We start from the raw sequence: 14,455 nt of genomic DNA on the forward strand, positions 1-14,455 counted from the left end.
GGCTTCACTATGATGAACAATTTAGGCAGAGAATGGCTATACGGCCATCATTGGAATGGGATCATAAAGACAATAGTCTTTGGATTAGACTTATGAATACTAATAGACCAGGATTTTTCAGGGGTTTTTCTTCAGATCCCTTTCAGGCAGGGACCGGTGGGCAAGGAGCTGGGAGCTTGTTGGTCAGTAATAGAAAAGGCTGGTGCTGGGCATTCAAGGAAAGTGGGGGGCAGGATGTAGGTATAAGCATGAATACTCCCATTGCAGTGGAAAACATCCAGTCTCTAGGTGTTTCAAGAAAAGCAGAGCAGGAATATTTGGGGATCACAATACAATAGGGGAGGATGCCGGTGATCATAAAAGGAGAAAATAAATTCATACTTACCGAGATTTTCTTTTCCTGGCCATCCTCCCTGGCAGCATAACATTTGGGTTTATCCTCTACCATACTGTCAGGACACAGAAGGGTTAATAAAGCAATGCATTAAATACCCACCCCTTCCTGCCCTCCTCAGTCTTTACCTGATGTTCTGGACAAACAATGAAAGGGTGGGCATGCTGCCAGGGAGGATGGCCAGGAAAAGAAAATCTCGGTAAGTATGAATTGATTTTCTCCTTTCCTGGCCATCCCCTGGCAGCATAACATTTGGGTTAGTACCCAAGCAATTGACTGGGTGGGAATAAAGACAATATTGTGCTGATAACAGAAGAAAGTTTATTCAACTCCAGCCACTGCCTGGAGAACTGAAGCATGAAGCAGTAGACCTAATATCTAACTTATAATGTCGAATAAAGGTATTAGAGGTTGCCCATGTAGCTGCCCTGCAGATTGCTTCAGGTTGAGCTCCCGCTTCTGCTGCCCAAGACGATGCAATACCCCTCGTCGAATGGGCTCTGATTCCCTGAGGCACTGGCTCCCCCTGCTCCTTGTAAGCTTTTTGAATTGCCATGACAATCCATCTTCTCAAAGTTGCTGTTTTTGCTGGTTGTCCCTTTCTTGGTCCAGCTGGAATGACGAATAACCTATCCGTCTTTCTCACATTCTCAGTCTTCTGTAGATAGATCTGTAAACAATAATGGACATCTAAAGACTTCCATGCTGCCCCTTCTTGGGCATTCATATTTGGGACAAAGGCTGGAAGAATAATTGGTTCATTGATATGTAACGGGGAAACTACCTTGGGCAAAAACTGCAATATTGGTCGAAGAACCACAGAGTCCCCTTTAAAGACTGTATATGGAGCTCTCGCAGATAACGCCTGCAACTCGCATGCTCTCCTAGCCGATGTTAAGGCCACTAAAAGGATGGTCTTGAGTGTCACGTCCCACAGCGAAGCCTGATCTAATGGCTCGAATGGTTTCCCAGTGAGAGCCTTCAGGACTAATGGTAAGTCCCATAGAGGAGATAAAGATCTAACAGGTGGCACAATCCTCACTGCTGCTTTAAAAAACCTAGAAATCAAGGGTTCTTCAATAAGCCTTCTCTCCAGAATAGCAGACAATGCTGACAACTGTACTCTCAGAGTGCTCAGGCTAAGACCCCTGTCCAGGCCTCTTTGTAGGAATTCAAGAATCTCTGGAGTCGTTGTATTCCAGGGGTCTATGACCTCTTTAGTTGCCCAATCTCGAAACACATCCCACGTTGCATAATATCTTTGAGATGTATTCAGTTTCCTAGACTTTAATAAGGTATTAATGACTGCCTGAGAACATCCCTGCTGTGCTAGCCTTCTCCTCTCAGCCTCCAGGCCATCAGACTCAACCCTGAAGGATTCGGATGCCACAGGCTCCCTTGGGACAACAGATCCTCCCTGATCGGCAGGGAAATTGGCTCGCCCTGGACCATCCTCCTCAACAGTGGATACCATGGCCGGCGCGGTCAATTTGGTAGAATTACCAAGGCCTCCATCTGAGTGTAAAAGATCTTCTGCAACACTCTGAAGATCATCGGGAAGGGGGGAAACACATACGCCCACAAGCCCGTCCAGTCCTGGACTAAGGCATCTGTAGCCACTGCCTGGGGACAAGGAAACCTGGAGAAGAACCTCCGCACCTTCCGATTCTGTATTGTCGCCATAAGATCTATTGTTGGGCGGCCCAACCTGGTGGTGACCCAGTTGAAAACCTGGGGATGGAGACTCCATTCCCCACTGTTGATCCTCCTCCTGCTGAGTTGATCTGCCTGGAGATTCAACATGCCCGGCACATGAAGGGCTGTAATGTCCATTAGATGGGCCTGTGCAAATGTCATAATAGGAGTCAGCTCCTCCATCATAGCACGACTCCTGGTTCCTCTTTGTCTCCTGATGTATGTGACAGCTGCCACAGTGTCTGAGCGAATCCTGACAGGGAGAGAAATCAATTTGTTCTGGAAAATCTTCAGTGCACAATTTACTGCCCTCAACTCGAGTATATTGGATGGTAGATGAGACAGATCCCTGCCCCATCCTCCCTGGGCTGAGAAGTTCTCTACATGAGCTCCCCAACCCAGACCTGAGGCATCTGTGTAGAGTTCCACATATTCTGGCTCCCGTAAAGGAAAACCCCTCCTGAGGTTGACAGGTATTGACCACCACTGCAGATTCTGCTTCAGGCTCACAGGCAAATGAATCTTCTGATTCCAGTTCTTTGTCTGACGATCCCACTGGGTCAGAAACATCCAGTTGGATTGGGCGAATCTGCCATCTTGCCCACTTGACTAACCCAATTGTGGACGTCAGGGTACTTAAATACCTCATAAATTGCCTTGCAGACACCTGACCGAATCGGATCATTGCTGATGACATCTCTGTCACCTTGAAGATTCTGGTTAGAGGAAGGGAGATCATCTCTATGTCTGTATCTATTTGAGCTCCAAGATACACTAGTCTTTGCGTTGGTTGTAAATTACTTTTTTCTCTGTTGAGGACCCAGCCAAACCGTTCTAGAGTAGCTGCTGCTATGTCTCTGTGTCTTTCCAAGGTATCTTTCTCTCTGGCGACTAACAAAAGGTCGTCTAAATATTGATATATTTCCAGACCCTCTTCCCTGAGTTTTGCGATGACAACTACCAACACCTTTGAGAATGTCCTGGGGGATGTGGCTAACCCAAAAGGCAGGCATGTAAACTGCAGATGTTGATAATCTATGGAAAATCGCAGGAACCGCTGATGCTCTGTGGCCACTGGCACCTGTAAATAAGCGTCTTTCAAGTCGATTGTGCAAAGCCAATCCCCCAGACGTATTGCTGCTCTTATGGTTTGTATTGTTTCCATCTTGAAACTCTGTATTTTGAGGTAGTCGTTCAGACGTCTGAGGTCTAATATTGGTCTCATCTCGCCCGATGCCTTTCTTATTAGAAAGAGAGGAGAAAGAAGCCCTTGCCTTCTTCTCCCTGAGGCACATGAACTACTGCTCCCTTGGAAAGTAGATCTGTAATATACTTTTCCATCACTATCCTGTTTAAAGGGGAAACTGGAAAAGGAGTGTTGATAAAATTGTGAAAAAGAGGTTTGTGGCAGAATTCCAGTCGATACCCTCTCTTCATGACTGAGCAAACCCAAGCATCCTGTATCTCCTCTGCCCAAACCTCCCAAAACTGAAGCAATCTTGCCCCAACCTTGGGAAGATGGACTAACCCCCTGTCATTGGGACTTCTGCTGGGACTTGGGAGATCTTGGGTTCTTGTTCTTATTGCTTCGAAAAAGATTGGACTGTCCTGCTCTCCAAGAAGATTAACGAAAAGGCTCCTTACCAGGCCTAAATTATCTGAAATCTTCTCTTCTCTTAGTAACAAATCTGTCTGTCTGACGTCTAGAAGGATCTTTAAACCTTCTTGGGGTTTGGGGGAGGAAAGTGCTTTTCCCCCCAGAAGACTTAGAAATGATTTCCTCTAATGCTTTACCAAATAGCATCTTCCCTTCAAATGGTAATTTGCATAGCGCATTCTTTGAGGCTGTATCTGCAAACCAATATTTAAGCCAGAGGGCCCTCCTTGCCACTACAGCTAAAGCCATTGATCTCGCTGATAATTTAGTCAGATCTCCTGCTGCTCCAAGACAAAAAGCTGTGGACAATTTTAAATCTGCCAGGGATGCCAAGATTTTTTCACGGGGCTCACCTCCCCTGGTCATTTGCTCTATATCTTCTATCCAAATGGACAGAGCCTTAACCACTGACACCAAGGCTATAGAGGGCTTGCACATGGCTCCTGTTGTCATATATAACTTCTTAAGTTCTGACTCCATTCGCCTTTCCATCAGATGCTTCAATGCTGAGACATCATCAATTGGAAGGGCTGTCTTCCTGGATAACCTGGCCACCGGCGCATCCACAGTTGGAGGACTATCCCATAGTTCCTGTGAATCCGGAGGAAAGGGATATAGCTTACCAAACTTGGCCTCCACCGGCACCCTCCTGGACATCTTGTGCCACTCTGAACTCACAACATCCTGCACCTCCTTGTGCACTGGAAAGGTGTGCTTTTTCTTTTTGGCAAAAAATACATTAGTCGCTGACTGATCATGCTCCTCTAATACTAATGCACGCCTCACTGCCTTAATAAGGTCTGGTATATATTTCATATCAAAGAAGGAAGTTTCCTCTTCCCCTTCCTCTTCAGATGAACTTAAATCTGACTCTATATCCTCAGGCACATCAGGCTGATTTGACTGGATTACAGAAGGAGCCACTTGAGCAGTTGTTGCTTCCTGAATGCCTAGTGAAACAGCCTGCTTAATCCAGGCTAATATATCCTCCTGTGACGTTTCCCTGGATGTTGATGGGGTCTGTGATAAATCTATGACTGGAGCACGCTTCTGTGCTGGTGGAATGTCTGTATCTCCTTCTAAGATCTCAGCCACACATTCCTTGCACAGCCTCTTGTTTGGAAGAGCAGGCTTCTTACAAGCTTTACAGGGTCTGACATCCTTATCTTGTGACCTCTGCCTTTTCCTGGCCGTCTCTTCAACAGGGGTAGTATGCCTACAAGCGATAACAGCCATTAATAACACACTTTTTTCGTTGCAGTACAACTGATAGGAACAGAACTCACCGAGTAGCCTTAGGGGCAGCACCTTTTTCAGCAGCCGGATCCATTCTGGGAGCGTTCCTGCTCAAAGTGATCTGCGGGCGCATAAGGCAAAGCAGAAACCGGCTGCCGGCAAGATAAGCCTGCGCTGATTGATGACGTCACCGCCCACACAGGCATGCATTCCTACCAAGAACGGTATCTTTCCCCCGGCTGCAATAGGGGACCTGCTCCTGAGAAAGCGCTATGGCAATCACAATGGAGCAGGCATCAGGCGGAGAAAGTGTGTCAGAAAACTGCGCCTGGAATCTGACCCTAAAGAGGAAAAAAAAACAAACAAAACAAAACCGATCTGGTCCTGGACAGAACAGAAGAAAAAAAAAGACTGAGGAGGGCAGGAAGGGGTGGGTATTTAATGCATTGCTTTATTAACCCTTCTGTGTCCTGACAGTATGGTAGAGGATAAACCCAAATGTTATGCTGCCAGGGGATGGCCAGGAAAAGGTTGGTACCTTGACTAAGGGCTTATCCTAAAAAGAAGGATGCGGAATTGCTGGAAAATGGTTTTAGATCTGGTTTTATTATTCCAGCAAAAATTATAAAAAAGGTATATGCCAGAAATTATTTAAAATCAGCATTTGAGTTTATGGAGGTGGTTGAAGAAAAGCTGAAAAAGGAGTTATGTTTAGGGAGAATGGCTGGGCCATTTACCGAGCCTCCTTTTAAAGATCTGTGTGTATCGCCACTAGGTGTTGTCCCAAAGAAAGAGAAAGGCAAACTTAGATTAATACATCATATTTCTTATCCAGAAGGGGGCTCCAACTGATAGTATTGATAAAGATTTGTGCAAGGTTTCATATTCTTCATTCGACAAGGCTATTCAGATTTTGCAGCCAGCTCTCATGGGTAAAACTGATATAGAGGCTGCATTTAGATTACTACCTGTACACCAAATCAACACTTACACCTGTAAGTCAACACTTATTGGGTTATCAGTTTAAAGGTAATTATTATTAGGTGGCTAGAAGCATTCCCATGGGATGCTCCATTTCCTGTTCTTATTTTGAATACTTTAGCTCATTTCTGAAATGGGTTATCAAACGGGAGTCTGACATTTCTTCTTTTACTCACTATTTGTACGATATTTTTTCCCTGGTTACCATGGCAGCCTACACACCTCTGGGTTTCCCCGCCCTCTAACCAGTGATAGGACAGAAAGTGCAATTAACCCATTACCCCCTGTATATAACCTCCCCTCTCCCATTAACCCATGTCTTTTTTCTGTCCTCGCCAAGGATAGGACAAAGGATTTTTTTTTTTTGAGTTTAAATAATTTTTTGTGGCTCACCTGGATCCGTAGGGGATCCCACACCTGGGGAGTTCAGCCTCTCTCCCTGGAAGGATCTGGCAGGAGTATTTCCTCGTAGAGGAGATCAGCGGATCACCCCCGTTACTAGGCAGCCCGGGGATCATGTCAGGACCTCACCTATTGTTATCTGGAGTATCCAGATTAAGCTATGAGGTAAACCAGCTATACGTCTCAGACGATAGCAGAGGGCGGCACCTGGTCTTTCCACATGCGTTCCAGGCTGGGACGCATAGCTAGTGAGTGCGCATGCGTCAGGAGCGCTTCTTCTGGGTTCCGGCGCTGAGCGGGGGAAGTGACGTCAGTGGAACGCATATATGTGTTCCAAAATGCGACGGCGGTGCTTCCGGACGCAGCGGCGGTCTTTTTGAATTGCCTAAGCAGGTTGGCGTTTTGATTACAGTCTGGTAAGTGAGAAAGCCATCATTATATTAATATTAACATGCAGAATTGCTAAATTTTTGGGTTACAAGTAGCTTTCTATCCATATTCAGTTAGATTCAATGCTAATTGTATCATTTTTCCATATTAAGATTCTTCCACCTGCTGTGCTTGTTATGCTTTCTATGGTTTTAGGCTAGCATCACCATGCTATATTAATGTTGTATTACTGCTCAGGGCATTTGTTTTGCGGGAGCAGTTTGTTATTGTGCACTTTGTGATTGTGGTTTGTGATTGTGCAGTTTTTGTGGTAGACAGAGATGGAAGACCAGGTGCCCAGTAGCCCAGACAATGCTGCCAATGATGATAGGAGGTGAGTCACAGTTTGGTGTAGTGTATTTAGGCAGCAAAAGAGTGCATATATTAAAAATTGTATTATTATTATTAATCTCTTGCAGTGTGTCCCCCCCCAGAAAGAGAACTAGTAAAGAGAGACACAAGGTGTGTGTAGCATGCGAAAATCCAGCAATGAAGCATTCAAGATTATGTCAAAGATGCACACGGAGACTGTCTGGAGATGCAGCTTCGGATACTTCAAAAGTAATGAAGTGGATAAGGGATGCTGTAGCAGAGGGATTAAAATCAGCTAAACACTCCAGAGAGGAGGCTAAACAGAATCCCATACGTGAGGAAAGTATTGATTCCTCAAGAGAGGAGGAGAGAGAAGATTCAGAAGGAGAGGACAACTTGGAGGAAGAAACGTATTCCTCATTTAATATGTAATTAGTGGAACCATTAATTAAGGCTATTAGGTCCCAATTGAATTTACCAGAAGTGGTGGAGCCGCAACAATCGTCCTCTAATCCATTTAAATTCCTGAAGAAGGAAAGATCTACTTTTCCGTTACATGAAACAATCAAAGAAGTAATAGTTAAAGAATGGGAGAAAACGGATGCAAAATTTCCAATACCCTCAAAGGTTCAAAAATTATATCCATTTCCGTCTGAGGAGGAACAAATTTGGGACAAAGCACCAAAAGTGGATGCAGCGGTTTCGCGACTTTCAAGAAAGACATTGTTACCAGTGGAGGATGTAGTGTCTTTCCTAAATCCAATGGATAGAAAGATAGAAGCTTCTCTGAAAAAGTCGTATTTAGCATTAGGAGCGACTTGCAGACCGGCATTGGCGCTTACATCGGTATCAAGAGCAATGCAGATGTGGATACAGAGAAGGTGCTGATAGAAGAGATATAATCGGGGCTCTCGCAGAGATGAGATTGGCAACAGATTTTCTCACAGAATCCTCAGTGGATTTAGTCAGATCCTCATCAAGAGCTATGGCGTTGTCAGTAGCGGCAAGGAGAGCTTTATGGTTGAGAGCATGGAACGCAGACAAAGCATCTAAGATGAATTTGTGTAATCTGCCATTTGAGGGACAGATGCTGTTTGGTCCGAAACTAGATGAAATCCTTAAGAAGGTTACAGGTGGTAAAAGTGTTTTTCTTCCCCAAGAAAGAAGAACTACAAGATTCCAGGAAGCAGCACAAGATCGCCGGTCCTTTCGAAGAAGAACTTCTTTTAGAGAGGATCAGAAGCCCAGAACATCCAGACAAGATAAGCAACCACAATGGAGAGGTGGTCAAGCAGCCTTATTCAAGATGCAGAAGCCAAAAGCGGAAGCTTCAAGATTTTCAAGAAAATCAGTCTGAAAGACTGACAGCTCACTGACAGATCACTGGGTTCTTCAGACATTGGAGGAAGGTTATTATTTGGAGTTCAAGAAAACACCAAAAGAAAATCTGTTTGTAGTTTCACAAGTTCCTCTTCAAGCAGAGAAACAGGAGGTAATGATGTCATACATACAACAGCTTCTCAAGGAGGGAGCAATAAGTCCAGTACCACAGAAGTTTTGGGGAAAAGGCATATATTCAGTTTTGTTGATGCTGAAAAAGAAGACTGGGGATTTTCGGCCGGTGTTGGATCTCAGACCGATAAATTCATTTTTGCGAATAAAGACTTTCAGAATGGAGTCTATCTTTTCGATAGTGAAGGAAATACGACCAAAAGACTGGCTGTTGTTGGTAGATCTAAAAGATGCATACCTCCACGTACCAGTAGCAATCACACATCAGAGATTCCTAAGGTTCGCCATTGCTCGCAATCTACATTACCAGTTTACATGTCTACCCTTCGGGCTAGCGACTTCTCCGAGAGTATTTACAAAGGTCCTACAACCGTTAATAGCACTGTTGAGAAAACAAGGCATTCTAATTTATCATTACTTAGACGACATCCTGCTCAAAGCCAAGAATGTAGAAACCCTGCTACGCCACAGAGAGGTGGTTATAAAGATGTTGCAAAGTCATGGATGGGTGTTAAATACACAAAAGAGTCACTTAGAACCAACACAGAATTTGGTCTATCTAGGAGCAAGGTTCCAAACAGTCCAAGCAAGAGTCACATTGCCACAAGAAAAGAAGGACAAAATAAAGATGGTGATATCCAGTTTGCTGAGATCAGACTCGATGTCAGCAAGAGAGGTCAGCAGTATCCTAGGGTTATTGAACTCAACGGCTCCCATGGTAATGTGGGCGAGGTGGCATATCAGGCCACTACAAGTGGCCTTTTTGAAACAATGGAAGAGAAAGAATCAGAATTGGAATCAGACCATTCACATAGATCGGCAGGTGAAAGCAGAGATGAGGTGGTGGTTGGAAGATTCCAGTTTAGCCAGAGGCCAAACACTGAAAGATATTCAGTGGAAAATTCTGACGACCGACTCCAGCCCCAGAGGATGGGGGGCTCATATAGAAGAAAGAGGCATTCAAGGAAGATGGTCCAGAGAAGAACAATCTCTTCCAGTGAATGTTCTGGAACTAAGAGCAGTGTGGAAAGCAGTCCAAGTATTGGCCAGTCACCTGAAAGGTACAGCACTGTTGGTAAAGATAGACAATTTGGCGGCAGTAGCTTACCTGAAGAAGCAAGGAAGCACAGTCAAAGTCTGATGGAGGAACTGCGGCCAATCATGCAGTGGGCCGAGAGTTACCTACAAAACATATCGGCAGTACATGTGCCGGGAATACAAAATGTGGCAGCGGACTTCTTGAGCAGAGTAACGTGTTGGGATGCAGTATTGCCTATTTATGGAATATATTTAGTGTTGAGCAACTCCCTCATATAATACTTATCCATGTGGGGGGCAATGATCTGGGAGTTTACCCAATGAAGAACCTAATTAGAGATATGAGAAGGGATTTACAAGATTTATTGTCGGCCATTCAAGGTCTTTATGCCAGATCGCATAAAGCAATTGATAGGACAAGGATTCTGGTTAACAGGGAGATTTTTCAGGAATATAGGGGGCATAGTAGTGAGGCATAAGAACATTGAATACCAGGATATCTGTTGTGTCCTCATGGGGTACACTTAAATGATATTGGGCTAGATTTCTTTAACCTAGGTCTGCAAGAAGGTTTGGAGGAGGCCTTTGGGGTGTGGAAGAAGATAAATGCCTGAGGATTCAGTCATTCATCTTTTGGTGGTAAGGCATGATATTTTGGAAGATATTTCACAAGTATGAGACATATTTTGGATAGACAATGGGTTACGGGCAGTTGGGGAACTTTAATTAATGTAAAGGTGATTACTTACCTGATGCAATGTGATTCCTGTTTTGGAGGGCTGTTGTCCCTGTGATGTTTTTATTATGATTTATTGGATTTATGCAATATCCACTGTGTGCCCACCGAGTCGGTTTCAGTTGCAGCTGGTGCGGGGTACTGGTCCTGTGGACATAACATTGGGAAATCTGGATTACATGTTAATAACCAACACATGAAGTTTTGTATAAATGTTGGAATTAAATGGAAATGATATGTTGGTTTTTTTTTGTCCATCACTACTTATTGCACATGTTCTCTTGAAAGTAGTGGTTTGGGCAAAGTAAAATTAACAGTGATGAAATCCATATTTAAAGAATGATAGTCCTAAAAATATAATGAATCAGTGCTAGAAAACAGAAACTCAGTAAACTGTGGAAATAATGTGAAAATATAAAAAATGCTGGGCCTCAACTGTAGGTACAAAGGTAATAACAATGTACTACAATAAAAATATTGGTACCTGCTTACATTAGCAAGTAACTACTGGTGTAGCCTGTAAACTGAAGTGAATGCCAAAGTGAGGAAACAGGTACGTAGAGAAAATCCCTAGCTAGTAGTTCTTATATTTATCTGATATTAGAGACAGAAAACAAATGCAGTGTTTGAGATCATAGCATGAAATGGAGATCATGATATACCTATAGATCATAGCCACCTAAGGCTGATATCACATCACAGGTGCAGTGTCAAGCCTGCACCCCACCCCATTTGACCCAACCCTGTACCTCCTATCACTAATAAAACTCAGACACCTTGGTAGGAAAGAGATGGCTCCAGTTTTTTATTTATGTCATAACAGTAAACATAACATGTATAACATTGTCAGCTTCTTAAACCCACCCAGACCTTCTCACAAATGAGGCTAGCAGTGTGTTCACTTTCCCTCTGCTCTTCTCTATTCTGGCAGCATCCCTTGCATATCTCCAAATCAAACACAGTACCATCTCTGACCACACCACTACCAAATCCAGGAATACACGCTTAATTCAGTCCAAATACTGCTTCATCACCATGACCAACTTTCTCTGCGGTATCAACCCCATGTCATTTTCCCTAGCATGTATGTCCAGGACTATGTGCCTATAGCAGTGTCCCATCAAAGATATTTGAGATTTGCAATAAGCCAAGATCTGCATTTTCAGTTCACTTTCCTTCCGTTCAGGTTGGCAACTTCTCCTCGAGTATTTTCAAAGATTCTTCAAGCATTAGTTGCAGAGATCAGGAAGTCAGGAGTTCAGATATATCATTATCTGGACGATATTCTGTTGATCACAAGATCAGAAGTTCTTGATTCACCAGAGAAATGTGGTTATGCAGATCCTTTCAGACCATGGGTGGCTCTTAAACCTTAAAAAGAGTCAGCTTATGCCTTCTCAAGATTTAATCTACCTGGGAGCCAGATTCCTAACAAGTCAGGATTTGGTGATGCTGCCAAAGGAGAAGAAAGAGAGAATAAAGATGGCAGTAAAAATTTTGAGAAACAGAGTCTACAGTTTTGCCAGACAAGTGGCCATAGTTTTGGGTCTCCTGATTTCAACTTTTCCAATGTTAAAGTGGGCAAGGTAGCATGTCAGACCATTACAGAGAATGTTTCTGAGTCAATGGGATTCAGTAGAACAGAACTGGAATCAGAAGATATTTATGGAGATGCAAGTAAGGGAACAGCTGAAGTGGTGGCTAATGGAGGAGAATTTAATAAAGGGTCATTCATTGACAGAAACCAGCTGGGAAATTCTAACAAAAGTATAGTCCTTTGGGATGGGGAGCCCATCTGAGAAGAGAGTACTGTCAGGGACTTTGGATGAAGGAAGAACATATGCTTCCTGCCAATATCTTGGAATTGAGAGCAGTGTGGAAGGTAATTTAAAGTCACCTTCTGAGGGGTACATCATTAGTGAAGATGGACAACACGGCGGCAATTTCTTACATAAAAAAGCAGGGAGGGTCTCATGACCAGGGCCGGAACTAGGGATAGGCAGAGTAGGAGCCTGCCTAGGGCACAATCATTGGGGGGGCGTACATTAAAGGGGAAAGTTTTTTTTTTTTGGTAGTAGTAGTAGTAGTATTTAATTAGTTCACATTGGCTTTAATAAAACCACCACCCCAGCCCCCCGCTGGCATGATGAGTTTGTGTTTTCTCATTCAGGACCCAGAAGCGCACCTCCCCACCCTTCCCTGTACCAGCACTTACCTCCGTACACCGTGCGCATGCGTTTTAGGCAGTGGCTCGCATGCCCATACACATGTGCGTCATTCGAACGCAAGGCAGCCAGAGGAACAGAGACAGAAGGTGCTGGGGTGCGGTGGTGGGTGGTTGTGCTGTGCAAAACATCGAGGCCTGAGTGAGCAGGACTGCTGGCTGGGACCTGGGAGTTCCCTAACAATTCGTAATAGCTGCTGCTGCTAGCGCAGGTACAGATGGGGGGGCAATATGAGGGATTGGCTGCTGCTGGCACAGTACAGATGGGGAGCACTATGAGGGATTGGCTGCTGCTGGCACAGTACAGATTGGGGAGCACTATGAGGGATTGGCTGCTGCTGGCACAGTACAGATGGGGGGGCAATATGAGGGATTGGCTGCTGCTGCTGCTGCTGCTGCTGCTGCTGCTGCTGCTGCTGCTGCTGCTGCTGCTGCTGCTGCTGCTGCTGCTGCTGCTGCTGCTGCTGCTGCTGCTGCTGCTGCTGCTGCTGCTGCTGCTGCTGCTGCTGCTGCTGCTGCTGCTGCTGCTGCTGCTGCTGCTGCTGCTGCTGCTGCTGCTGCTGCTGCTGCTGCTGCTGCAGATGGGGGTAATATGAGGGATCGGCTGCTGCTGGAACAATACAGATGGGAGGCAATATTAGGTATTGGCTGCTGCTGGCACAGTACAGATGGGGGAAAATAAGAGGGATTGGTTGCTGCTGGCACAGTACAGATAGAGGGAAATAAGAAGGATTGGCTGCTGCTGGCACAGTACAGATGGGGGGCAGTATGAGGGATTGGCTGCTGCTGGCACAGGTAAAGATGGGGGGCAATATGAGGGATTGGCTGCTGCTGGCACAGTACAGATGAAACCATATAATGGTAAGGTGGGAAATTGTAATACGTCACGAGGAGCGCTGATTGAAGCCCTTGCCTAGGGTGCCAAAATACCTTGACCCGGCCCTGCTTATGACTGAGTTATACCCAATTATGAGTTGTGCAGAGAAGAATTTGCAGGAAATATCAGCTTTGCATCTGCCAGGGAAACAGAATGTGGTGGCTATGATAGGCAGGCATGAGCGGGAATTAAAGTGTTTGCTCAAATTGTGAAGAAATGGGGTCTTCTGAGAATGGATCTGATGGCCACCCCAAGCAACAGGAAGGTGAGGAGATTCTACTCCCAGTATTACTGTAGCCAGGCATTAGCAATGGATGCCCTTCAGTAGAAGTGGAATTCAGGTCTACTATACATTTTTCCACCAGTACCTCTGATCCCTTGGGTTTTGAGAAAGATCAAGAAAGACAAAGCCAATGTTATTGCAATTCCGGATTGGCCAAGGAGAAGTTGGTACCCACCAACTTTTGGCTACATGGGATCTGCCCTTGGTCTTACAGGCTCTTACAGAAAACCTTTCAAATCCATAGAAAAATAGTTTTAATTGTTAGCTGTCTGAAAAAATATCAGAGGTAATTCTATTACTTTATCTAGACAAGTCAATGATTTACAGGTGCTGTCATCAGAGGCGCCTTTTTATGGTCATTCAATCTGATCAGGTCTTATTAAGACCAGATCCAGGATATCTTCCGAAGGTTTTCTCTACCCTTCACATGAATCATGAGTCTGTTTTACCAGCTTTTTTTCCAGAACCTACATCTAATCAGGAAGAGGTGTGGCATACAGTATATGTTGTTAGATGTGTATGGATTGTCAAATGCATCCAAATAGCTTACCAGACAAAAGGATGGCAACTTCCTAAAGTGCACACTCCACAAAGGCATTAAGTGCTTCTTGGGCATTTCTGGCTGATGTTACATTGGTAAAGCCAAAACATTTTTGAAACATTGAAATCATTTGAAATC

The sequence above is a fragment of the Xenopus tropicalis genome, chromosome 6, assembly GCF_000004195.4.
Source record: "Xenopus tropicalis strain Nigerian chromosome 6, UCB_Xtro_10.0, whole genome shotgun sequence".
NCBI classification, from domain to species: Eukaryota; Metazoa; Chordata; class Amphibia; order Anura; family Pipidae; genus Xenopus; species Xenopus tropicalis.